Source organism: Anolis sagrei, chromosome X, assembly GCF_037176765.1.
Source record: "Anolis sagrei isolate rAnoSag1 chromosome X, rAnoSag1.mat, whole genome shotgun sequence".
Taxonomy (NCBI): Eukaryota; Metazoa; Chordata; class Lepidosauria; order Squamata; family Dactyloidae; genus Anolis; species Anolis sagrei.
The window spans coordinates 24,987,499-25,013,366 of NC_090034.1; positions in this window are offsets into that span (position 1 = coordinate 24,987,499).

Sequence of the window (25,868 nt, forward strand, 5' to 3'; positions counted from 1 at the left end):
CTTTTCCTGCAAGCCGCTTTGAATCTCCTTTTGTGGGGAGAAAAAGCAGGATATAAATAAACGTTGACGTAATAATAAATACTCCATTTGGCCAGTGGCAATTTAGGAAACACGGCACCCAGCCAGTAGTAGTTTCCTAGCAACAGAATCCTGGCCTTCTCCTGGGCTGCACTGCAACAACTGCAGACTTTTCTGGACTATAAGATAAGACTTGATGCTGGTCTTCTTTGGAAGCATTGGCTTCTGTAGTCTCTGGCTGGGACTCCAAGGACCCGTTTCAAGCACCCTCAAGGACTTGGAGATGCCCATTGAGTGGCTTGAAGTAGTCTCTTTGAACATTCTCCCTCTGCCGTGATCACAAAATGGTTTTGAAAGTCCCGTCCTTTTAACAGTACTTTGCTTTTAATTGCTGAAAGTTTTGTGTGTGTGTGTGTGTGTGTGTATGTGTGTGAAAATGGATCTCTGGAGTAATCATAACCAGTTCTGCTGCAGTTGTTTGAATCTGGGTTTTGTTTACAGCAGGACGTCCAAACGTTTTGCAAAGAGGGTCAGATTTAGTGAGGTGAAAATGTGTGGGGACTGAACGTTCAGCCTGGCATTCTTTGCAGCTTTAACATTACATGCAACTGAACTATTTTATGATTTTTTTTATTGCAAATGGCATACTTTTCATTTCTTCACACAGAACACAGATCTAAACAAGTTTTTACCCAAATCACTCTGCCTTTCATATTTGAAAAAAACATAAAATGAAGTAAAAGTGTAAAAAAAACTTTTGAGAATAATGATGATGATGATGATGATGATAATAATAATAGTAATAATAATTTATATTTATATTTTGTTTTATCTCCCTGGAATGAATTACAGTATACAGATATAAGGCAAACATTCAATGCCTTTTACACAGTGAACAACAACAAGAAGTCAGTAGAAACAGAATGCTTTAGAGACTCTATTAGACTCTCAGACCAAAGAGATATTTTGGATTTTGGACTGTTAAGATTCTCAGAAAGACGCCCTGTGTTATCTATACAGAGAAACTACTTCAAATCATATCTGTAACTGGATTGATATGCAAAGTATGTTGAATGCATGAAGTTTGTGAGTAAACCAACTATGTTATTTTAACAAAGACTACCGTATATTCCAGGGTACTAGATGACTTTGTAGGTGTGCAGGTACAGCTGTAGCAGGAGCTCCAATTTTGTTTGCTTTGCACTGAATGTTTGTTGTAGTCCTAAGTTTCAGGGACTCTGCAGATAGGTGGCTTCTTTTGGCTGCAATCATAGGGCAAGCCACCTGTCAATTATAGTTAGGTTCCCTGGTCCTGCCCCCTTTTGGGTTTTTGGGAGGGAATAGGAGCCAGTTTTGGGTCAGTCCACACAGAGAAGCCTTTCAGGCAGGACATAATACCAAGAGCTCCTGTAGAAAGCATCGTCTTCTACGGCTTGACCGGGGAGATATACAGCCCACAGCTTGGCCGGGGTTATACAGCCCTACAGTTCCTTTGCTGAAGGACTTCAGTCAGCCATCACGGAAACCTGAATTTCTTTTCCCCTGGAAGTCTACAAACTCTGCTTGGTAAGGGTCACTCGCGGAAGCCAGAAGCAGTTGGTACCGGGTGCACGACGACAGAGGCAAAGACAGACTGCCCAGATTAGAAGTTAAGGATTTCCCCATTAGTTACAGTTATGAAGATAGTGCCTGTTCCCTGTGGACAAGATTTAGAGAGAGCCAATAGACTGTTACGAAAGCCTTAAAGGACCTGTTTGTTTTCATTAATAAAGAACTTTATTGAACCTTTAAGCAATCTAGAGACTATGTTTTAAGGAAATCCAAAGGCCTTTAATCTGAGGCAGCCCCGGTGTCCCGTTGGGCACACAGAATTTATGTCCTGTCTACAGTCTTATGCACAGGCCCAGCGTGCGACAGCACAGTAGGGACGTAAAACCTTATAAAATTTTGGAGGTCGTCTAGTACCCTGGGTATAAAATTAAAATAATAATAAAATTACCGGTAGACCTTTTGGTGTGGAGGGCATTTGTCCATGGGCTCCCCTCCTCCGCCGCCGCCTCTGCCTCCACTGCCTTGGCTCATGGCAGCCTCCTGGGCAGGCTCCCCGTCCTTCCTCTCTTCCTGGCTTTCCGCGCTGGTCAGGCCGCTCTCCTTCTTCCTGGCCAGGACTTGCGAGAACCTCCTCTTCTCCCCCGAGACAATGTTGTCTCGCAGGAGAAGAGGCGCTTCTCGTGAGTCCTGGCCAGGGAGAAGGAGAGCGGCCTGACCAGCACAGAAAGCCCTTCTGCTTGACTGCTCTCCTTCTTCCTGGCCAGGACTTGCGAGAGCCTCCTCTTCTCTCCCGAGACAACATTGTCTCGCGGGAGAAGAGGAGGTTCTCGCGAGTCCTGGCCAGGGAGAAGGAGAGCGGCCTGACCAGCGCGGAAAGCCCTTCTGCTCAGGCTGATCTCCTTCTTCCTGGCCAGGCCTCGAGAGAAGCGCCTCTTCATCCATGAGACAACATTGTCTTGCAAGAGAAGAGGCGCTTCTCGCAAGGCTTGATGGGACTGGGAGCCAGAGACGCCATGGCGGCAGGAAGGAGAGCAGCCTGAGCAGCGCGGGAGGCCCTTCTGGAGGTGGCGCAGGAAGCAGCCCAGAGGCCCAGGGGAAACCGCATGGCAGGCCTAGAGGACAGAAAATGTGGAGTCATCTTAAACGGCAAGTATATCCCCAACTCTATATTTTGTGTGCTAAAGTTGAGGGATCGTCTTATAGCCCCAGTTGTGTAATACCCCAGAATATACGGTACTTTATTTTTGGTCTCTTGAGAGCATGATTTAAACCAAGACATTTTAAGGGAGAGTAGATGTTTTTTGGGCGACTGAAAGAATACTTCTGAAACTCTGCTATATATATGTTTTTTGTGCATTGGCACATTTTTGTCCCTAACAGTTCAAAGCCCCCCCCCTCCCCCCGGTAGCACAGCGGGTTGAACTTCTGAGCTGCTGAACTTGCTGACTGAAAGGTCAGCGGTTCAAATCATGGGATGGGGTGAGCTCCCATTGTTAGCTCCAGTAACTACCAACCTAACAGTTCAAAAACATGCAAATGAGAGTAGATCAATAGGAACTGCTTCTGTGGGAAGGTAATGACATTCCATGCAGTCATGCTGGCTACATGACCTTGGAGGTGTCTGCGGACAACACCAGTTCTTCAGCTTAGAAATAGATGAGCACCATTCCCCCAGAGTCGGACACAACTAGACTTAATGTCAGGGGAAAACCTTTACCTTTACCTTTTAATAGTTTAAAGAGATATCTAGGTGTATCAGTTTAACAGCTAAGAAATCTAATTGCCTTGCATGAATGCTGGTGGGTATTTACCACTAAGGAGAAGGTTGATTCAAGCAAGTTTTTTAACTCTTCTCGGAGAAATTCCTGATTTTTCAAAATGGTGAATGCTATTTTCCAAAAGGTTATGGCATAATTCTCCCAGAATATATTATTATTACAATAATAATAATAATAATAATAATTATTATTATTATTATTATTATTCAAGTCACTTCTGGTGTGAGAAAACCAGCCATCTACAAAGATATTGCCCAGGGAATGCTTGGATGTGTTACGATCCTGCGGAGTTTGTGTTTTTTTAAATACATTATAACTGTACTCTCCATTCTCTTCTGACACGATAAATTATTATTATTATTATTTATTATTATTATTATTATTATTATTATTGCTACTATTATTATTTCAAAGGCAGGAGGACCATCTGTTGGAGGTGCTTTGATTGCGCTTTTCCTGCATGGCAGAAGGGGGTTGGACTGAATGGGCCCTGAGGTCTTCCACTGAAATGCTGTTAAGTTTAGGTTGGTCAAAACATTTCCCATGTCTGAGATACACACACACATACATATACATATACATTATATATCTATATAAATAAAAATGCAATGTTCGTTTGTGGGATTAACAGAACTCAAAAGCCACTGGATGAATTGACACCAAATTTGGATACAATACACCTAACAACCCAATGTATGTCCTTCACTCAAAAAAATTGATTTTGTCATTTGGGAGTTGTACTTGCTGGGATTTATAGTTCACCTACAATCAAAGAGCATTCTAAACCCCACCAATGATGGAACTGAACCAAACTTGGCACACAGTTCTCCCATGACCAACAGAAAATACTGGAAGTTTTGGTGGGCAGTGTCCTTTGGTTTTGGAGTTTTAGTTCACCTTCATCCAGAGATCACTGTGGACTCAAACAATGATGGATCTGAACCAAACTACACAAATACTCAATATGCCCAAATGTGAACACTGGTGGAATTTGGGGAAAATAGAATCTTAAAATTTGGGAATTGTAGTTGCTGGGATTTATAGTTCACCTACAATCACAGAGCATTCTGAACTCCACCTATGATAGAATTGGGCCAAACCTCCCACACAGAACCCCCATGTGGGCCACAGCAACGCGTGGCAGGGGACGGCTAGTAACATATAAACATTTATTTGGGCTCCATGAGAAGTTTTGCTTCAAAAAGGGTTTCGTGGCTGAAAAAAATTGAGAAATGTCTTGCTAAAGAAATGAACTTTCTGGTGAGTCCTTGTTCCTCCAACAAAGCTCTCATTGTATTTTCCTCTTCTTTGTCTGTGTAAGCGTTGCTATCTCTACTTCACAAGGATATAGAGCACTCAAAAATAGAGAGTATGGCATCCATTGTGATTGATTTTTTTTTTAAAAAAATGTGGAAATACAGTGAGGTAGGGTAGAGGAAGAATTACTTGGGAGTAATTACTAGGCCAGGGAAGAGTCACAGTGGTGCAACGGGTTAAACCCTTGTGCCGGCTGGACGGCTGGCCTGAAGGTTGGGTTGCTGACCTGAAGGTTGCCAGTTCAAATCTGTGAGACAGGGTGAGCTCCAGTCTGTCAACTCTAGTTTACGGGGACACGAGAGAAGCCTCCCAGCAGGATGGTAATGCATCCGGACGTCCCCTGGGCAGAATCTCTGTAGACTGCCAATTCTCTCACAGAAGCAACTTGCAGTGGAAGAGTCACACTGGTGCAATAGGTTAAACCCTTGTGCCGGCTGGACTGCTGACCTGAAGGTTGGGTTGCTGACCTGAAGGCTGCCAGTTCAAATCTGTGAGATGGGGTGAGCTCCCATCTGTCAGCTCTAGTTTATGGGGACATGAGAGAAGCCTCCCAGCAGGATGGTAACACATTTGGGCTTCCCCTGGGCAATGTCTCTGTAGATAGCCAATTCTCTCACATCAGAAGCAACTTGCAGTATGTTCTTAAGTTGCTTCTGAAACACTTAAAAAATTGGGCCAGGGAGCCATGGCATGCTGTCACTTAGATGAGATGCAACAATAGGCTGAGTAGGAGGACTATGTGTACAATATGTCACTTTGCTAGAGTGACATTCAGAGCTTCTCAAAATCTGTCAAACCATTGAATGGAGTCTGCATATTAATGTTTATAATAAGGCACAGACGAAAGCCCTGCAGCCTGCACTGCTGACTTAGTTTCTCAAAATAGGCAGTTGTGAGCACCCAAGTTGATTTTCAGCAGAATCTGGAATGGAAATGGTAAGGGGCACATGTTGTTCATGAATATCTGAAGCATAGCTATGAAATAAAGAAAACGTTTAGAAGAGAACAAGAGGTTTGGACACAAATGTGCAGGGTTTCTGATGCACCTATTTCTTATACAAGCCCGCAGCTGCCCAGAATCCACGCATTAGAAGAATAAGGGAACTCTTCCATGTGTATGTGCCTTCAGGTAGCCTGTCAAATTGTGATGACTCGTGTAAGGTTTTTGTATGCAAATATAGAAGTGGTTTTACTAATTTGGTTTTTTAAAAAAAATATATAGCCTGGTATTTGTTGGCAACCTCCCATCCAACTACTAACCAGGGCTGATCCTACTTTGCTTCAAAAATGAGATGGGAACTGATCATTTTAGAATATTTTAGACTATTATACTAATATAAGTTTTGGTGACCAATCACCAAGCTTCAAACATTGGAAGCCTCCAATTGCACATAGGCATGGTTGAATATTTAATGAATATTTAATGTGTTTAATGTGTGCGTGTGTATTTAAAGCATATGCTTCTTCTTATGGAGAGAGTGGAACTTTTAAAAAACATAATGTGAGAGAAGCCTAAACTATTCACCTGTCCATCAGATGTGGCACAGTTTAAACTAGGCAGTTGGGAGCTAGAACCATGGAGAGCTGCCTGAGGAACAAGCTTCAGGTTTAGATCCTTTCACAGATTCCATGGGATTTTGGGCAGCATCCAAAGGAGTCTAGTGTCTAGATCAAAGGAAGTCATGATGCCCCTCTATTCTGATTTAGTCAGATCTTTCCCTGGAATAATAGCCCAGTGTCTAATTCAGGGCAAAGCAATTCAAGAGGAATACTGACAAGATGGAACGTGTTCAGAGGAGGACGACTAAAAGGATAAAAGGTCTGGGGACCATGAATCCCTCTGAGGAGCGTCTTAAAGAGCTGGGTCTGTTTTGCCTGCAGAAGAGAAGGTTGAGAGGAGATATCAGAGCCATGGATAAATATGTGAAAGGTGATCATAAGGAAAAAGGAGAGGGGCTTTATGCTGCCCTGGAGACTGGGACTCAATGCAGCCATGGTTTCAAATGATGGGGAAGGAGATTCCACCGGAACATTAGGAAGAACTTACTGACCATCAAAAGAGCTGTTTAGCAGTGGAACGTTGGAGTCTGGTGGAATCTCCTTTGGAGGCTTTTAAACAGAGGCAGGGTGGCCATCTGTCAGGAATGCTTTGATTGTGCTTTTCCTTCATTGTAGGGGTTGGACTGGGTGGTCCTTGAAGATCTCTTCCAACTCCATGATTCTATGATTCTAGGGAACAATAAGGTTTGCACCAGCAATGATTTGCAGTGACTGACAATGTGTTGTTTGTATGTGTCCCTCATGTTACCTATTGGCTTATGAAGATCCCATAAATTAAATTAAAATATGATACAACTTGATTAAATAATAAATTTGGGGAAATGGGATTAAATTATAAGATGAAAGCAGGAAAGTAGAATCATGAGTGTAGTGACCTCATCACATTGAGAGGGGAAAGCATGTGTCATCGAGGGCATCGGAGGCCCCCGCTTTCAAGTTGGTCTGAACTGCAGCGGGGAGTTCCGCAGTTCCTGGAAGCCATAATTGGGACGAACTGATGAAATGTGCCCCACCAGACAGCTCAAAACAGGGACTGTACGCAGCCTCTATGCCTTTCTCTCACTTTCCCCCAAGCCCTAACTTTGTAACAATTCCCCTAATAAAGACACTTGAAATTGCAACTTTTTAACTCTCTACCTGATACTTCTTGTCACTTCTTGCCTGAACTATCTAAATGCATGAATTCAACCTTTTCCAGGCCGCGGGAGACTGCGAGCCTGCCTGGAATGCCTCCCTGGCGTTCCGGGGATGCCAGATCCGCGTCGCTTTAAACCACGGATACGGAATCTCTCCTTTCGGATCTCCGTATCCACAAAATGGCGGATCGGCTCCATTTTAACGGCTTATTTTTCTGTGCTAAATTCTAACCCTTTCTGCCATCTCGCTTTTCTTATTGTGGGTCTCTACGCTCAGGAAATAACCTCTCAAGTTTTGAGAATATATTTTATCAGAAAAGCTGATTGCCAAAAGTGCCGGTTCCACTGCTGCCGCTTCATTTCGCCTCGCTGCTTCCTTGCTCTTGCCAAGCTCCAGACCCGGGGACTCGATGTGGTTCCCCCATGGGACTTCGGGGAAGAGCCTGGCCTTGGGACCTCGGACCTTGGGAGGGAATTCTAGTTTCCCCAAGGACAGAGGATTGGATCAATTGCAGCACTGCTGGAGCTCCAGGGATACCAACCAACCCTCCCAAAGATCGTGGACTTTCTGCTGCATGTTTTGGACTTCGAAAAGCGTCATTTCTCAAAAAGAACTATCTTCAAAGACTCTGAACTCAAAGTTTCCTTATGAAATTAATCTTTTATTAAATATATTTGGAATGTGGAGCAGGGAGGGGGTTTATTGCTATGAAATACTTATGATTTGTATGTATGTATAGCCTTCTATGAATTTTCCTTTGCCCCTTTGACTTTGCCAAGCCCACAAAACCTTTGCATGGACAATAGTAAATTAAATTCCTATTTATTTTCAGAGTTAGGCTGATAGATAGGTATTTCTTCCGGTCAGTTTTGATTGATAGAAAACAATAAGGGCGAGACTGCCCACGGGGGGTCTTCTGCCCAGCTCCGTTTGCCTCACCCGAAACCCATCACAAACACACACACCTTATCAGATCAGGACAGGAAAACTCAGCTTAATTCAATCACCCTCCCATTACCAAAACAATAAGCTGATCCCTCAGCTGGCCGATTTTCTGGATGCAGGGACACCTAGGTTTCAGGAATGCCATAATTCTTTCATCTCCCATTGTCTCTCTTTGTCCTGCCTCCTCTTCCCTGATTTGCCAACTCCTTAAAACGGGGAAAGCTCCCTGATAGGCTCCCACGAAGCGGAGGAGCCTCGTGATTGGCTCAGACCGGGGGCAGGCTGCCAAGCCTCCTCCCAGCTGTCCAGCGATCAGCCAATCACCGTCAAGTCGGGTGGGGAAGGGAGGGTGGGAATTTTGAAATCTCTGTACCTGTTTATGCTATAAAAATGCTTCCAAACTTTGTACCGGTATGCTTGTATGTGAGCTATCACTACACTGCATCCGCTTCAGCTGAATCGCTCCAATAAAAGCCTCGGTCGCTGCTTCTTCCGCTTTGGTGAGAGTATTTATTTATTAATAACTATAAAATCGCTGGAATTAGTCTTCTCTGTCCTCGCTAAGGTAGCGGACCCTCTTTGGTGCGGTCCTAGGGGTCTCTCTTCCTGGGAAGACCCTCCTAAAGTCAGTATCGACTTCACATTGGTGATCATCCCTTTAAGATAGAGAATTGCCCTTCTTATATCTCAGCAGTCCTGTTTGGAGTTCTGCCTCCCCATCACACTTACACTGTAAAACTAAGAGTTGGCAATACATTCATCTTACATTCATCACAAGGTCAGTAATACTTTTTTGTTTTTAATAGGAGAAAAGCAATATCTGAAAGCCAAGAGATCCCTTGCCCTGCCCACAACCCCTTACATTAACAGAGTCTGGCACCAGCTTAAAACCACTTCTTTCCATGGGATAATATTGTTCTGCATCAAATCCCACAGGATACAAGAGACTGCTGGCTGTTGGGCAATGAAACAGGACAGGAAACTGTGAGTCCCTACAAGGAGATAAGGTGGGATATAAATAAAGTTATTATTATTATTATTATTATTATTATTATCTATCCCACCTCTTTTTCAGTTGTAACAATGGGAGTAAATTATGATAAGAGATGGGAGCTCTGAACAGGATTGCTGGCCCGTGTTCAGTGTTCCCGCCTTTCAAGAAATTTCTGCCTCTTTTCAACCCCAGAACATGTGATGAGGTCCGTGCCTCTCCATGCTTGAAAAGAGGCTGAAGTGTCCTATGACTGGGAAATGTCCCAATGTGATGAGGTGGTTTTCTTACTTGTTTGGCCAGTTCTTTACTCCAAATAGCACTTAAATGCTGGTTATTTGTAGGTGGTCTCCCACCAAATATTCGTCAGGGCTGATCCTGCAGAGTTTTCCAAGATCAGAGAGGAGTCCCTTCTTCCAAACCAGCCCTTCCAAACATTTTGGATTACAACCTCTAGCATGAAATCTCTAGTATTAAACATCCAGGGAGTTCTGGATACAGAAACGTTGGATTCCATAATGGTGCTGCAACGTTGAGTGGATGAAGGAAACTGGATATCTATGGAGGAAGCACATTCACAGAACAAGAACTCAACCTTGCATGGGAACCACCCCTCTAATAAGAACATTTGAAATAATTCCTTGAAATAAAAGGGGCAGATGGAAGAATGCAAGGGTACTTTCCCAAGTGAGCCAATCTGCAAGTGATTCAGGAAGAAGAATGCCATTCAAGAGCATCCTCAGATAGCCACTTCAGCCTCCCCCCCCCCCCCCCAGAAATTCTCAGTGTGGTCCATGAGAATTATGTTTATTCATATCATGATCTGATCACCATGCTCAATATATCCCATGTGCATGGGAGTATTGGGATAATGATACAAAAGGTTTGCTAGGGTACATCCTCAGCCCCCCAATCAAACTCAGTCCCCCTGAATCAAACTCACCCCCCCCATCAAAATCTTGGTTATGGGCCTGCCAAGGAATGGCCCAATCAGAAGGAAATACGGTGCATTCCTTCTCTTCATTCTTTCGTTCCTCCTTTTCAATAGCTCTCCTTGCATGTGCAACAGAATTCCTCTTTGAATACTAAAGCAATTTTGATCTGTGGATGTTCAATTCAATCTTTGCCTTGCTATTAATTAGCAGGGAGGATATTTATGGAGAACGGGACAAAAGCATGCTGTTCATGACTCGTTCACCATGGTAGAAATTTCACACTCAGTAAATCAATAATGAAAATGTCATTTCCCTGCCGAGTTCACCTGATCCTGTATTAATTTTACCGTTTCTATTAGAAACAGAATTAGTCTCAGATTTGCAACAGGAGAGAGGGGTGCTGTAAAAATTACCATCTTTGATATTTTAAGTAAAGAAATGATCCAAAAATCCGATCTCGAAAGCCTTTTTCATGAATCCTAAGTTGGGTGTATATGTATATTGGCAACCTGCTCATGTCTGATGTTCATAATGTCGAACAGAATTCTCAATTCATTTACCTCTTGCAGCAATGCTTGTCTGCATAGACAGTCGTCTCTCCAAATTTTACTTTCACAGTTCCGATTATTCCTACGTCTGTAGCTACTGCTTAATTAGCTGCATCTCCTTGCTTCATTTCCGCCCTTGCTTTTCCACATCTTGACTGCTGCTATTTCCACCTTCCCACTGAAATCTCGTCAAGATTTTGTACTCCTTCCCACATGGCTCCCTCTTTGCCTTTCTGTCTAAACAACATTGTCTATAAACCAGGCACGGGCAAACTCCAGCCCTCCAGGTGTTTTGGACTTCAACTGTCACAATTCCTAACAGCAGGTGATCAAAGAGAATTGCAGGCAGTGATCAAAGAGAATTGCAGGCAGATAAGGCCAATGTTTTGGATTCCTGTACTCATTCCCAGGCAACAAGGGAAAGTGAAAGTCCTTGGGCAGATGGGGAGTTTTCCCAGGAAACTAGATTAGGCCTGGGAATGGAGGGAGTGAAAAACAGACAAACTAGATATTCTCACAGAGTCCGTGAGAAGACCTTGAAATCCAGGTGTGTTCGGCATGATGTCATGGGTGCCTAGATGAGCTTAAATTAAGTGGTTTGGCTTCAAGCCTATCAGAGGAGACAACATTGCCATAGGAGATGGCTGTACTGTCTCTGCTTTCAAGTTCATGATTAAAGTATTCTCAAAATACCTGTTCTGGTTCATGCCTTTGTTTCCTTGGAGGGTTCACTTTGGAAAAGTTCCCGTTTTCATGTTTATGGATTTTCATGTTTATGAAGTACTGCTGTGGATTTTGGTTCTCTTGTCTTTGCTCTCCAACCGGCGAAATCACCAGACAAGACCATGCTGTGGGTTAACTATGGGCAACTTTTATTATATGTTACCAATCAATCTCTGTGTGATCATCCAATCCAATTTATCAATCAACATAAACTTGAACATGAATTTGAACTTGACAGTGAACTTGAACATGAATTTGAACTTGAATTTGTTATTAATCAGAATAGGCAGTAGCCCCGCCTGACCACGTCATCCTCCGACAAGGGCGAGACACAATAATTCCCGGATGCAACCCACATGTTGCTCCTGTGGGAACTCTTCAGGTAACAGGTAGAGACTGTAGCATACTCCCCCTTCCTGTGCTGCACACCAGTACCTGCATGTGCCTGCCATAAATTTGATGCCTATTTAAGACCCCCCTCAACCCAATTTGCCGAAAATGCGCAGTGTAGGGTTGGCGAAACCCCCCCCCCAGAATATGGGGGGGGGGGGAAATTCCTACCCGGCCCCTAACGGCGACCCTTGACAAGTACACTGCAGCGGTGGCGGGTGGGTGGGTCAACTGACTAAGGCCAAGTGAGGTGGGCTGAGCTCAATTCCCCTGGGCCCCGCCCACAACAAGCCCTTGCTGGGACTTTTAACTCTTTGTCTTCCCTTCGCCGGAAGGGAGCAAAGTACTTCCCCACCATCATGCTAAAGGTAGGAAAGGAATTATGCGCTTTGTCATTTTTGGATTACTGCTATTTTTTATTTCCTATTCTATTGCCCCTTTTGGAATTGCTCTTTTTACCCTTATTTGCTTTCTTTAATAATTTTTTTTAGATAGAATTACTGGACTCTGGTGTGATGCTGGGTGAAAAGGTGTTTCAGTGTTAGAGTGCAACAGTGAACGAATGGGGTGGGGAATTTCTGTGTACCCTGCACACATCTTGTTTGTAGTGCAAAAGAAAGAAAGAAAGAAAGGACAATACAATATTTAAAATGAAGAACAATTTTAACCAACATAAACTTAACAATATTTCAGTGGAAGACCCCCGGGACCATCCAGACTTTGCAATGCTGATGGCTCTGTGGAGCACAGTTTGAGAAATACTGAACTAGAGGTTTCCATCATGTTTTGAATTAGCAAGACTGAAAGGTCTCCATCTGCCTTCCTCATTTAGAATTTCATTAATTTAATATGTAGAAGACATATTTCGTCCCATCTGCAGACTTGACCAGCCTGCCCTCTAAACATTCATCCAAGACTTTAATAAAGATGAACAGCACTGGGCCCATGGTATAATCCTGTGACAATGAGGAATTATGGGAGCTGTAGCAAAAAACATTTGGAGGGCACCAGTTTGCCTCTCTTCTGCAACACAGGGGTCAGGAAGAGGTCCCAAAGATGTCTTTGACATTGGACTTTTTGAGAAGGAAAGTAGAAATGTTTGGGGATACTATTCTAAGCAATAGGTGCAGAAACTGAGAAAGAATGGAATGGTTTTAAAGACCAAGACACCTTAAGAGAATGAAGGGGGTAGATCCAGAGAAGTAAAACTCACAGTATTTTGACCCAAATCAGGACTGTCTCTTAGGAACAATTATACTTCTTGCAAGTGGGGTCCCACAACACAAGCCATAGGCCAGAAATACTCATCCTTGAAGCTAGTGAGAATCTGGAACCACACTCATTCATACAGTTGGGCACTCTGAATCCTGTGAGTTCTGCCAGAGAAAGAAACCCAGGGAATATGTCGATACTGCTGAAGTGCTGATTATAGATCAGGCACACAGCATCTACAACTGAATCATGAATCAGGTACTTCAGACTGGGCAATGTGAGCAGCACAAAGACCAAGACCCAAACCAACTCATGTTCATTAGTGATGGACTTTAGGGTAAAAAGTTGAAGAGTTTGCAATTCTTGGCAAAAGAGAGCACCAATGGCAGGATCACAGACGAGATGAAGCCATGACTCCAGGGTCACCACCTCAGACACAGAGATGTCAAGCTCATGAAGCCCCAAACAGCAGGAGCCCACAGCTGATAATACTTTTGTATTGCACTGACTCTTTGAGAGGTCTAGTTTTGTGAGCTGTGGTAAACCTTTCACCAGGTCAACTAGAGCATCTGCAGGGATCTGGGTACAGCTGCTGAGATTCAGCAAGGACAAATTTTTGCAACACACTGATTATTTGGATACTGGACTCAGTGATCAACTCTGGGCATATGCTCAACTCCAGTTCAGATAGCTAGGGCAAGAGGAGGGAGTGCAGCACAACTGAGGTCAGGAGATCTTCCTCACTCATTAACTGGAATAGTTCTTTGACAAAGGAGCCAGCCAAGTGGTTGATCCTGTAATATCCAAACCAAATGTACTTCATGTTTCGAGCCATTCTCCAAGCATATCCTCTTCCGTAAGGGGGCACTCTTTTTCTTGGGCATGGAGCTCCTAAAGTCACAAGCAAATGAAAAATCCAAGGTAAGTCCTGCTGAACGTCTGTCTTCTTCTGACAGAAGGGCAGAAGGAATTGTAATATATCCCCAACTACTTTCTGTCACACTCCTGGGCTCCTTGGGGTGCCACCTTGCCCCAGAAGTACCAAACTTAGGTAGCAAAGAAGTTAAACTCTGTCAAAACCAGTAGTACCCCCTTCCTCTTCTCCCTCCAATTCACACCCAGTGCAGCCCCTTCAAAACCTACCTTCAACTCAAAGTATTTCAAAGGACCAGGCTGTGGTGAAGCTAGTTAGTAGCCAGCTGCATTAAATCACTACTGACTGAGATGTCATGAGCTCTAAGCAAGGCCGGGTCAGAGTGAGTTCCCGACTATTAATAATCTAGCTTGCTGTTGACTTATGCAGCCTGAAATACAGTTACATATGTCAAGTAGGAAATTTAGGTACCACTTTATGCGGGGAAGCTAATTTAACTAATTTATAACACCATGAAACCTTCCAGCAGCATGTGTAAGAATGAGGAAGTACTCCATCAAGGACTAGGTGTCACAAGTTGGTGGTGAAGTGCCAGCTCCCCCTGAGGCCAGATTGAGCATACCCCCATGAAGCTGGAAATACTGGAATGTTAAATTGCCTGTGTCTGTCTATATATGTTTTATGTCTAATGGCATTGAATGTTTGCCAAGTATATGTACATTGGAATCCGCCCTGAGTCCCCTGCGGGTAAAGAAGGGTGGAATATAAATACTGTAAATAAATAAATAAATAAGATGTATGAACAGAAAACCAATGAGTAATGGAGACCAGAGAAGCTCTTGAAAATAAGGTCAAGAAATTCATGCTAGATCTAGGAAAAGATGGGAAATCACTAAAAGTATTAAAGGAGGATCGTAATATGCTCATTTGGCATCAAATGCTAGACAGAAAAGAGGGGATCAGGAAAACATCACCACCAGGTACCAGATGAAAATCTTAACCAGACTTAAAAACATATTTTCCAATGTTTTTCTCCAAAAAATTACCAGGAAATGATGCTCTGTTTGGGGCATTGTATGAGACAGGCAAAATAGATGTTGCCCTTTGCAGTGACAGTAGTGGGAGAAGCAACAACAATACAATTCTTAGGATGAAAAAAATATGCATTACTACCATGGCTAGTCCTACTCTACAGGTATTTTCTTGCTTCTTGTCCAAATCTGTGAAAGCATCTCATTTTCCCAGCCTGTCAATCGGACTGTGCATGTTGTGAGACTATTTGCACACAGCTGCTTTTAATGTCTAGTGTTTGGGGAGTCAAGGGGAGAATGCAACAATCAATGTAGCAAGCACTTTGGTATCAGCAGGTGTTTGCATCACAAAAGCATTTGTTTGCTGTTTGTATTGACCTAGGCCACTTCCCTCAAATGCCAATCGTCTTGTTTTCGGGTTTTTCCAAATGTCCCTGAATGGGGTCAGCTAACCTGTTGATGGTGTTGCTATGGAAGCAGTTATAGGAAGACAGATTATACATTTCGAAGCATAATAAATCCCCTTTGCCTGATTTATGATCTGTATCCTTGTTTTTCCCCATAATATAATTTATAGCATTGCCAACCAGCCACCTAGAACTTGTAAGATAACAGAGTGGCAGAAAAGAAATCAAGATCTCCCCATGCCTAACAGACATTTTCTAGAACTGATTTTAATTCCTGCAAAATTAATTCAATAGGCATATCTTAATTCAATGTTGCCTGCAGTTGTGCATTGACTTATGGAAGATCCTACACTATTATTATTATTATTATTATTAAACAATAATAATATACTTTATATTCCACTCTATCTCTGCGAGGGGACTCAGGGCAGATTAAAAACACATATACAGCAAACATTCAATGCCATTATACAATTAACAAGGACAGACAATACATAAACAGAGGTAAAGGCTTTCCTGTCTTTTCCCATTTCTGGCATCTGGAGGCTGTACTCGATTCCAGCCACAGTAGTGGTGAAGGTGCTGTCACTCCATCTTCCATGCTGAGGAGCTTTGTTGTCCATCTATGTCCACCCAATCGAATTGCCAGCATGTCCTTATTGGTGCCGTTTATTACCTCCCTGCTTAAAGCAATACCTATTTATCTACTCACATTTCTGTTTTCGATTTGCTAGATGAGTGCAATAAAGATGGATAACAGGCCAGTGAGGGCCGAGGGGGACAAGGGAGACACACACAAACACACATGACAGGACAGTGGGATGCTACCACTGTATATTACATATTTCTTTGCCGCCACCAATTTATTATTAATGTTTCTGTTGCTGCCACCATTTATTGATCCATAGGCCACCTCCTTCAAAAGAATGTTCAAGAAGGCACATGAATTCTTCAGATGAAATAAAACAAGAATATGTTGTTTATTTTGTTCTTGAACAGTAAAGAAGTGTAGTGGTTTCAATAATCTGTCAGGCTTTACTTGTACAGAGAATGGTTTTATATCATGAGTTTCTTAAAAACAAAGTTCCACACACAGAAATACCAACAGGATATTTTGAACCTTTTGAATCCTCTTTCCACACCAACACTCTAACACTATAGAGGCCTACTATATTTCTTACTGCTTCTCCCTGAAGGCTTTAACTGTTTTCCTCAAAGAGGTATCTTTCTAACAAAAAGTTCCCAAAACTCACCCTTCTTTCCATCCCCTTCAAATCTTCGAACCTAATTCTTCAAACTCCAAGCTCCAAACTTGAACTAACTCTGGCTGTATTAGCTCCTGCCTTTCCCTCTGGCCCTGCTTGCTAAGCAACTCCCTCCAATTTCATCAGCCAATCAGACTGCTTTTCCAGCTATGAAGCTGCCTGATCTCTCCTCCCCTCTGCTCTCCTTAGCTTTTCCAAGCCAGGCCTATTACTGCCTTTACACCAACCTTGTAAGGTAGCCTAATCCATTACAGTGAGCATGGAAGGTGGAGCAACAGCACCTCCCCATGACTGGAGTCAAACACAGCCTCCAGATGCCAGGGGTGAAAAAAGATGGGGAGCCTTTACCTCTGTTTATGTATGGTCTGTCCTTGTTAATTGCATAACGGCATCAAATGTTTGCTATATATGTGTACTGTAATCTACCCTGAGTCCCCTTGGGGAGATAGGGCAGAATATAAATAAAGTATATTATTAGTGCATTATTATTATTAAGCTACAGCTAATATTGTAATCACACTATTGCCTGCTACATACTTAATCCTATACTTTCTTTGCCATCCTGGTCCTTAAATACACAGTCCTTAAATTTTAGCTATAGATCTGGGTTCCTGACAGAAGCTAAGAAAAAGCAACCTCAGTGGCTCATTTTGTTTGTTTTAACCAAAGCATTCCTAAGGCAAAGAGATCACATCAAACATGGCAAGAGAAATGCAGTACAACAGTGAACTGATCGAGGGGGACGAAATGACAGAGGAGACACTGTTTTTAATTTAAACTGGGATTGATCTTGCTAATGAGAAGCAGGAAGCAAAAATAAATTATATAAATGGACTTGATCAGGATGCAGAAGGAGTAAAGTAACCTTGTACAGGTCAAACTGATTTAGCTACTCCTCACCAAAGGCAGTCAGGATAATATATCCTTTGCTGAATTAAAAATAAGAGGCCTCAGCATGTTCATGCTAGTTCTGATTGTCCTTTAGGTTTTTAACAAGAAGGAGGAATGTAACTGTATCTGGTGTAATAGTGAAGTCGAGCATGCCCCCCCTCCCAACAAGGGATGGTAACTTATAGTTCTGCAAAGGACAAGGGTACCAGAAAATGAGGTTTATAGCCCAGTGCTGTAGAGATGTGTACAGCACTACATAGTCAGGGTGGGAATACCCTTATTGGGAGAAGTGCCCTTTCTCTGCTCCCATACCTGAAACTCTCCATCCTCCTGCTTCTAAAGGCTTCACCCCACTGAACATGTTGAAGTCGAGCATGCCTCCCCCCCAACAAGGGATGGTAACTTATAGTTCTGCAAAGGACAAAGGTACCAGACTGCACAATAGGGGTTAAGTCTTGGTCAATTTGCCAAGACTTTAACAACAATGAGGACCCCATGAAACTTCGGGAATGGCTAGACCTTGGGGTCTCTGCCTCTCTCGAGAGCTGTAGTTTTCCAAGGACCATGGGACCGGCTTCCATCCCAGTGTTGCAGGGCTTTGTGTCTTGGCCCAGTGGAACTCCATAGACTCCCTTTGGTGGCTTTTTCAATTCTGCTACATTCCTGGACTTCACTCTCTTCAAGGACTCGCTCCCTACCCATGAACTTTCTTCAAGACAACTTATGAATTCATGCTGTGTCCTGATATCGTCTGCTTTTTATAATTGGTATTATTAATTTCTCTCTGGGGCCCTGAATGGGAAGATACCTGCATATGATTTCCCTGTGTATAATTTCTATATGTTTTTTTATGTTTCCTTGTATACCTGACCCTTTGCCCCTTCTCCCTCCCTCCCCTGGCCTTCAGAAACAAAAGCCATTAGCGATTACTGAAACCTCCCGCCAAAGACACACTTGCATGAATAAAAGAAGGAAATTCTTATCTCTAGCATCGGAAATGGCCCACTAGAGTAAAGAATTGTTTGGCAAAGTTTCTATCACTCTACAAGTAAGATAAGGGGAAATCTTCCCCTCTGCTTCTGTTTACTTCCCATTGATAGCATTAACCTCAGGTTGCCATCATTGTTCTCTTGTCTCACAGCCAGGAAGAATCTGGATATCTTTACACATGTTGATTCACAACACTCATGAACACAATAGATCGGGCCTGTTTGAGCTTTTTGTCTCAGGCCACATGGCATTTCCTTTGTTTAAAGACTTCTTCCCAGATTTCTTTGTGTATCCTATCATCCCGCCTCCCTCTCATAGAATCATAGAATCAAAGAGTTGGAAGAGACCTCTTGGGCCATCCAGTCCAACCCCCTGCCAAGAAGCAGGAATATTGCATTCAAATCACACCTGACAGATGGCCATCCAGCCTCTGCTTAAAAGCTTCCAAAGAAGGAGCCTCCACCACACTCCGGGGCAGAGAGTTCCACTGCTGAACGGCTCTCACAGTCAGGAAGTTCTTCCTAATGTTCAGATGGAATCTCCTCTCTTGTAGTTTGAAGCCATTGTTCCGCGTCCTAGTCTCCAAGGAAGCAGAAAATAAGCTTGCTCCCTCCTCCCTGTGGCTTCCTCTCACATATTTATACATGGCTATCATATCTCCTCTCAGCCTTCTCTTCTTCAGGCTAAACATGCCCAGTTCCCTAAGCCGCTCCTCATAGGGCTTGTTCTCCAGACCCTTGATGATTTTAGTCGCCCTCCTCTGGACACATTCCAGCTTGTCAATATCTCTCTTGAATTGTGGTGCCCAGAATTGGACACAATATTCCAGATGTGGTCTAACCAAAGCAGAATAGAGGGGTAGCATTACTTCCTTAGATCTAGACACTATGCTCCTATTGATGCAGGCCAAAATCCCATTGGCTTTTTTTGCCGCCACATCACATTGTTGGCTCATGTTTAACTTGTTGTCCACGAGGACTCCAAGATCTTTTTCACACGTACTGCTCTCGAGCCAGGCGTCCCCCATTCTGTATCTTTGCATTTCATTTTTTCTGCCAAAGTGGAGTATCTTGCATTTGTCACTGTTGAACTTCATTTTGTTAGTTTTGGCCCATCTCTCTAATCTGTCAAGATCGTTTTGAATTCTGCTCCTGTCCTCTGGACTATTGGCTATCCCTCCCAATTTGGTGTCGTCTGCAAACTTGATGATCCTGCCTTCTAGCCCTTCATCTAAGTCATTAATAAAGATGTTGAACAGGACCGGGCCCAGGACGGAACCCTGCGGCACTCCACTTGTCACTTCTTTCCAAGATGAAGAGGAAGCATTAGTGAGCACTCTCTGTGTTCGTCCACTTAACCAATTACAGATCCACCTCTCTCCTGATTTGCTGTTGCCACCAGATGGCAGAGGTCTCCCCATTGGATCCTATGGACCACTGGGGCTTCCTGATTGGTCCAGAGGCACCAGGGGCAGGAGGGCCACCTCCCAGCTGTTCGCCCATCGCCCAATCACTGCGGAGAACAGCAGGGAAGCCGTGGCGGGGAGTTTGAACTCTGCAACTTTGAATTTACTATAAATATGATTGTATTGGTGTACTCCCCTCATTCTCTGCTGGCGAGTGATTGCAGCTCGGCATCCTTTTCAGCTGAATCACAATTAAAACCTCGATGGCTTTTCTTCAACTTGGTGAGACCTTTCATTGGGAAATCAGGGAAAAATATGGGTGTGCTTCTCTGTCTTGCCAGGGAAAAAGAACTCTTTGATGAGTCTAATTGGTCTCTGCCTCCTGGCAAAGACCCCTAAATTTTAACTCTAGATCAATAGGATTTCCAGTTGGTGAGATGCCAGTTGTATTCGGCGGAGAAGGCTAAAGATCTTGTGAAACTAAATCTCCTGTGACGCCATAGTGTTGAGCCATGGCAGTTAAAGTGGTGTCGAACTGCATTCATTCTACAGGAACAAAAGTTGGGAAAGAAAATGAATTCAGCAAAACATGAATTTGCAAATCCAATTTGCATAATTTACTGTCGGGGTTTGGGTTTGTTTCTATTTCTTGATGTGAAAAGCAGGTATGGGTGCATGTGTACATACCCAAATAGCTCTAACGAAAGCCTATAATCTTGCATATTTTATGAATTTCATTTTTTTAATGCACAAAGCTTAACTCTTTTTATCCAAGAAGGAAGAAAGAAGTGTTTCACATGCAGTAAAAGTACAGAGGTCTGGGAGTATATCTCTGCCACTGCCCCCTATTGACAATAGAAATACTAAGCACTGATATATATGTGTGTGTGTGTGTGTATAGGGGGAGAGAGAGAGAGAGGGAGAGAATTGTTTTGTTGTTTATTCGTTCAGTCACTTCTGACTCTTCGTGACCTCACGGGCCAATCCATGCCAGAGTTTCCTGGCAGCCATGGTCATTGACTTCTCTAAGCTTTCCTGTCTTCTCATTATGTGGCCAAAGTACATCATCTTTGCCTCAAAGATCCTTCCCTCCAGTGAGCAATCGGGCTTTCTTTCCTGAAGTATGGACTGGTTGGATCTTCTTGCAGTCCAATGTATATAGGCAGTCCTATATATAGGTAAAGGTTTCCCCTTGCCATTGAGTCTAGTCAAGTCCAACTCTGTGGGGGTGTGTGGGGGGGGGGGGGAGATGCTCATCTCCATTTCTAAGCCAAAGAGCCAGCATTGTCCATAGACGCCTCCTAGGTGATGTGGCCAGTTTAACTGCATGGAGCGCTGTTACCTTCCCACAGGCATGTAGCCAGGGGGGGGGGGGGGGTGAGGGGCTTCAGCCCCCCCCCCCCGAAATTCTCATGGTGGTTCGCGAAAAGGCCTTACTGGTGCATTATTTAAACTTTTATGTTTATTCATATCATGATCTGATCACCATACTCAATATATCCCATATGCATGGGGGTATTGGGGTAACGATACAAAAGGTTTGCTAGGGTAGACCCTCTTTCACTCAGACTCAGCCCCCCCGAAACAAACTCAGCCCCCCCCCCCCCCCCCCCGAATCGAAATCCTGGCTACGGGCCTGCCTTCCCACCAATGTAGTACCTATTGATCTATTAACATTTGCATGTTATCGAACTGTCAGACTGACAGAAGCTAGGGCTAACAGTGAGAGCTCACCCTTCCACAGATTTGAACCACTGACCTTCCAGTCAAGCAAGTTCTGCAGCTTAGTGGTTTAATCTGCTGCACCATTGCAGCCACACACACACACACACACACTTATACTTTATTCCAACAAATCTAGAAGTTGGAACAGTTTGCATACATCATTATGCTGAAGGAATCGCATGTCTGTATGGTGCTTATAACAGGCCGCTGCTACACCATGAGGCTGGATCTCTAATTGCAGAAGTAGTAACTGCAGAAAAGGATGAAAACAAAACAGTCAGGATCAGATTGCCATGGACTAAAATCTGTTGGTTTGGCAGTCATATATGTTTCTCTGCATTGTCACAGAAATGGGGTTTGTTGCCTATTTAGATGGTCCAATTAGCAGTGTAGATCCAGCGAAGTGGCTTTGTTTTCAATCTGGATTGTTGATAAAAGCAGTGGTCTAGAACAGGGCTTCTTAAAGCTTTTTCCACTTGTGACCCCTTTGTGCCTGAGAAATGTTTACGTGACCCAGGCTATATAAGTGTACAAAATGTCGTAGGTATGCCAAGTAAACATTTACTGATGCTTAACCATAAATAAATTTGTTTTAAAGCATTTCTAAGGTATACATTTATGAAAAATGAAAGCCAGTTTTCATACTAATGAGAGGGAGGCACTTGCATCTTCAATGTTGTTTATCTCATGCTGGCATTCTTGTTTTGTAATCTCATAGTGGAAGAATATTCTCTGTTGGCACTCCTTTTTTTTCTCCTGAATTAGGGGACTACAATGGGGTGTTTGGGGAGTAAATGGTCCTAAATTACAGAGTAAGCCATGAGTTTGAACCTGACCCGTACCCACCTCCCTCTTGCTCTCATCACGGTCTGTGCACCTATGGTAAAGGTAAAGGTTTTCCCCTGACATTAAGTCCAGTCGTGTCTGACTCTGAGGGTTGGTGCTCATCTCCATTTCTAAGCCGAAGAGCCAACGTTGTCCTTAGACACCTCCAAGTTCATGTGGCCAGCATGACTGCATGGAGCAGTGTTACCTTCTCATTGGAGTGCTACCTATTGATCTACTCACATTTCCATGTTTTTAAACTGCTAGGTTGGCAGAAGCTGGGGCTGACAGCAGAAACTCATGCCGCTCCTCAGATTTGAACCTGTGACCTTTCGGTCAACAAGTTTAGCAGCTCAGTGGTTTATATGCGTGCAATCCATAGCCTTTCCTTCCTTCAAATAAGGTGGTATTAATCCTTCCTTACAGAGGTTGCAGTACTTTTAACAATGGAGGACTGATGTTTTTGATTTCAATTGAGTACCGTTTATGAACCCACCATAGTTTTTTTTAGAATCAAAATTTGACAGGAAGTATTTCTGAAACTGAGATCCCTTCTACACAGCAGTATAAAATCCAGATTATCGTCTTTGAACTGGATTATATAGCAGTTTAGACTTCAGGCCCTTCTATACAACCAGAATATCAAGGCAGATAATCCACAATATCTGCTTTGAAGTTAATTATCTGAATCCACACTGCCATATAATCCAGTTCAATGTAGATTTTATACAGCTGTGTAGAAGGGGCCCTAGATTATCCACTTCAAAGCAGATAATGTGGATTATCTGCCTTGATATTCTGAACTATATGGTATTGTAGAAGGGTTCTAAGAAGATAGCCATCGTGCACATTCAACAAGGCAAGCTGAATTTCCTCTTTGATGAAGTACAGCTGAAGCATTTGCTGAATGTTGTTGCTAACAGATTGGCATAAATGCCAAAAACAGCCACTAGGTGGGAGGGTGCACAAATGTTTTACAAACCTATTCAGACTTGCAAATGGGGTCATGAGCTACAGTTTAAGAAACTTTGGCTTAGAAGATGTCATAACCCTCCTTTCCCATTGGTTGCACATCATCATAGGCTCCCACAACACTTATATTGAATGCCTTTTTTCACACATCCACAGAACAGAAGCTGACAGTGTATAACTAGCAATAAGTATTAGGAAACAGGGATATATGCATAAGAAGGAGGGCAGTTAGAGCATATGCTGATTATCTGTACTGTATGTATATTTGTAAAAATAGTTTCCCATTTGTTCAAGTATATAAAGTGTAGCATTTGTTGCCTTAAAAACTGGAGTTTATGAAAATGGGGCTTTCCTTCAATTTCTTTTCCTTTTTTGGGTGCTAAGAGAGATATAATGATTGTGTAATTCACAAAATATACGAGTCATTAAAGCTCTATGACAGCTTTTCCTTGTGCTGAAGATTGTAAACGGGATTAATGGGGCCAATAAATCCATTCCCATAGGGAAGACTGTACCAACAACAATGAAGAAGAAGAAGTATAGGAAAACGGTAGGAAATATAGCCTACCTGGTAGGTTTATGGCCTTTCTTAATATGGCAATCATTTCAAAGAGATGCTGATTAGCGCTGGCAACAAAATTTTGAACTGGCAGCTTCCATTGCCTCCATGTCGACAGAAACATCAGGGAGTCTATAAGATCCCATTTTATGGCTCAGATGGGGATATTTCATCCTATTGGCAGCAGTTGTTCAGTTCACTGCTTGCATAATTTTATAGCTGCCTGCAGAAAGCAGTGCTTGAAGAAAGGAAGGAACTCAATGCCCAAACCAAATCTTAGAAGTGATCTGATGTTCCCTGTAACAAGTTCCTTTCCCAGTAATGTTAACGGGTGGGTTTCAAGTTCTGGTGCTCTGTTGCTTTTCACCTTTACTCTGCTGCTATTTCGCATGCCAGTAATGTAATGCTCAAGATCCTGCAAGGAAGACTCCAGTAATACATGGAGATAGAGTTGCCAGATGTACAAGCTGGGTTTAGAAAAGGCAGAGGAACGAGAGACCAAATTGCCAATATCCGCTGGATAATGGAGAAAGGCAGGGAGTTTCAGAAAAAGTGTTTTATTCACTATTCTAAAGCCTTTGACAGTGTGGATCATAATACATTGTGGCAAGTTCTTGGTAGTATGGGGATACCAAATCACCTTGTCTGTCTCCTGAGGAATCTGTATAAGGACCAAGTAGCAACAGTAAGAACTGACCATGGAACACAGACTGATTCAAGGTTGGGAAAGGCGTACGGCAGGGTTGTATACTCCCACTCAACCTATTCAACTTGTATGCAGAACACATCATGTGATGTGCGGGGCTTGACAATGCAAGGATGGGGTTAAAATTGCTGGAAGAAACATTTAACAACCTTAGATATGCAAATGATACCACTTTGATGGCCGAAAGTGAGGAGGAGCTGAGGAGCCTTCTAATTAAGGTGAAAGAAGAAAGTGCAAAAGCTGGGTTGCAGCTAAACATAAAAAAATACCAAGATTCTAACAACCAAACTGATTGAGAACTGGCAAATACAGGGAGAAAACGTGACAGACTTTGTATTTCTAGGTGCAAAGATTAGTGCAGATGCAGACTGCAGCCAGGAAATCAGAAGACATTTACTTCTTGGGAGGAGAGCAATGACCAATCTTGATAAAATAGTGAAGACATCACACTGGCAGCCAAGATCTGCATAGTTAAAGCAATGGTATTCCTTGTAGTAACGTACGGATGTGAGAGCTGGACCATAAGGAAGACTGAGTGAAGGAAGATCGATGCTTTTGAACTGTAGTGTTGGAGGAAAATTTTGAGAGTGCCTTGAACTGCAAGAAGATCCAACCAGTCCATACTTCAGGAAATAAAGCCCGACTGCTCACTGGAGGGAAGGATAGTAGAGGCAAAGATGAAGTACTTTGGCCACATCATGAGAAGACAGGCTAGCTTGGAGAAGACAATGATGCTGGGGAAAATGGAAGGAAAAAGGAAGAGGGGCCGACCAAGGGCAAGATGGATGGTATCCTTGAAGTGACTGGCTTGACCTTGAAGGAGCTGGGGGTGGTGACGGCCGACAGGGAGCTCTGGCATGGGCTGGTCCATGAGGTCACGAAGAGTCAGAAGCGATGAACGAATAAACAACAACAACTGCTTAATTCTAAATTAGCTGATGTGCTACTTGGTCTGGTATTATGCTTGCATGCCCACAGTTGACCAGAGGGTCACTATCCAGGTGTCTCAGCAATTGCCAGGCTCTTTGGCTACTCTTGGACATATCAAAATTCTCAAGCAGGAAGGAGGCTGAATTCATGCTCTAACAAAGGAAAAGGTGAGGAATCCTGCCT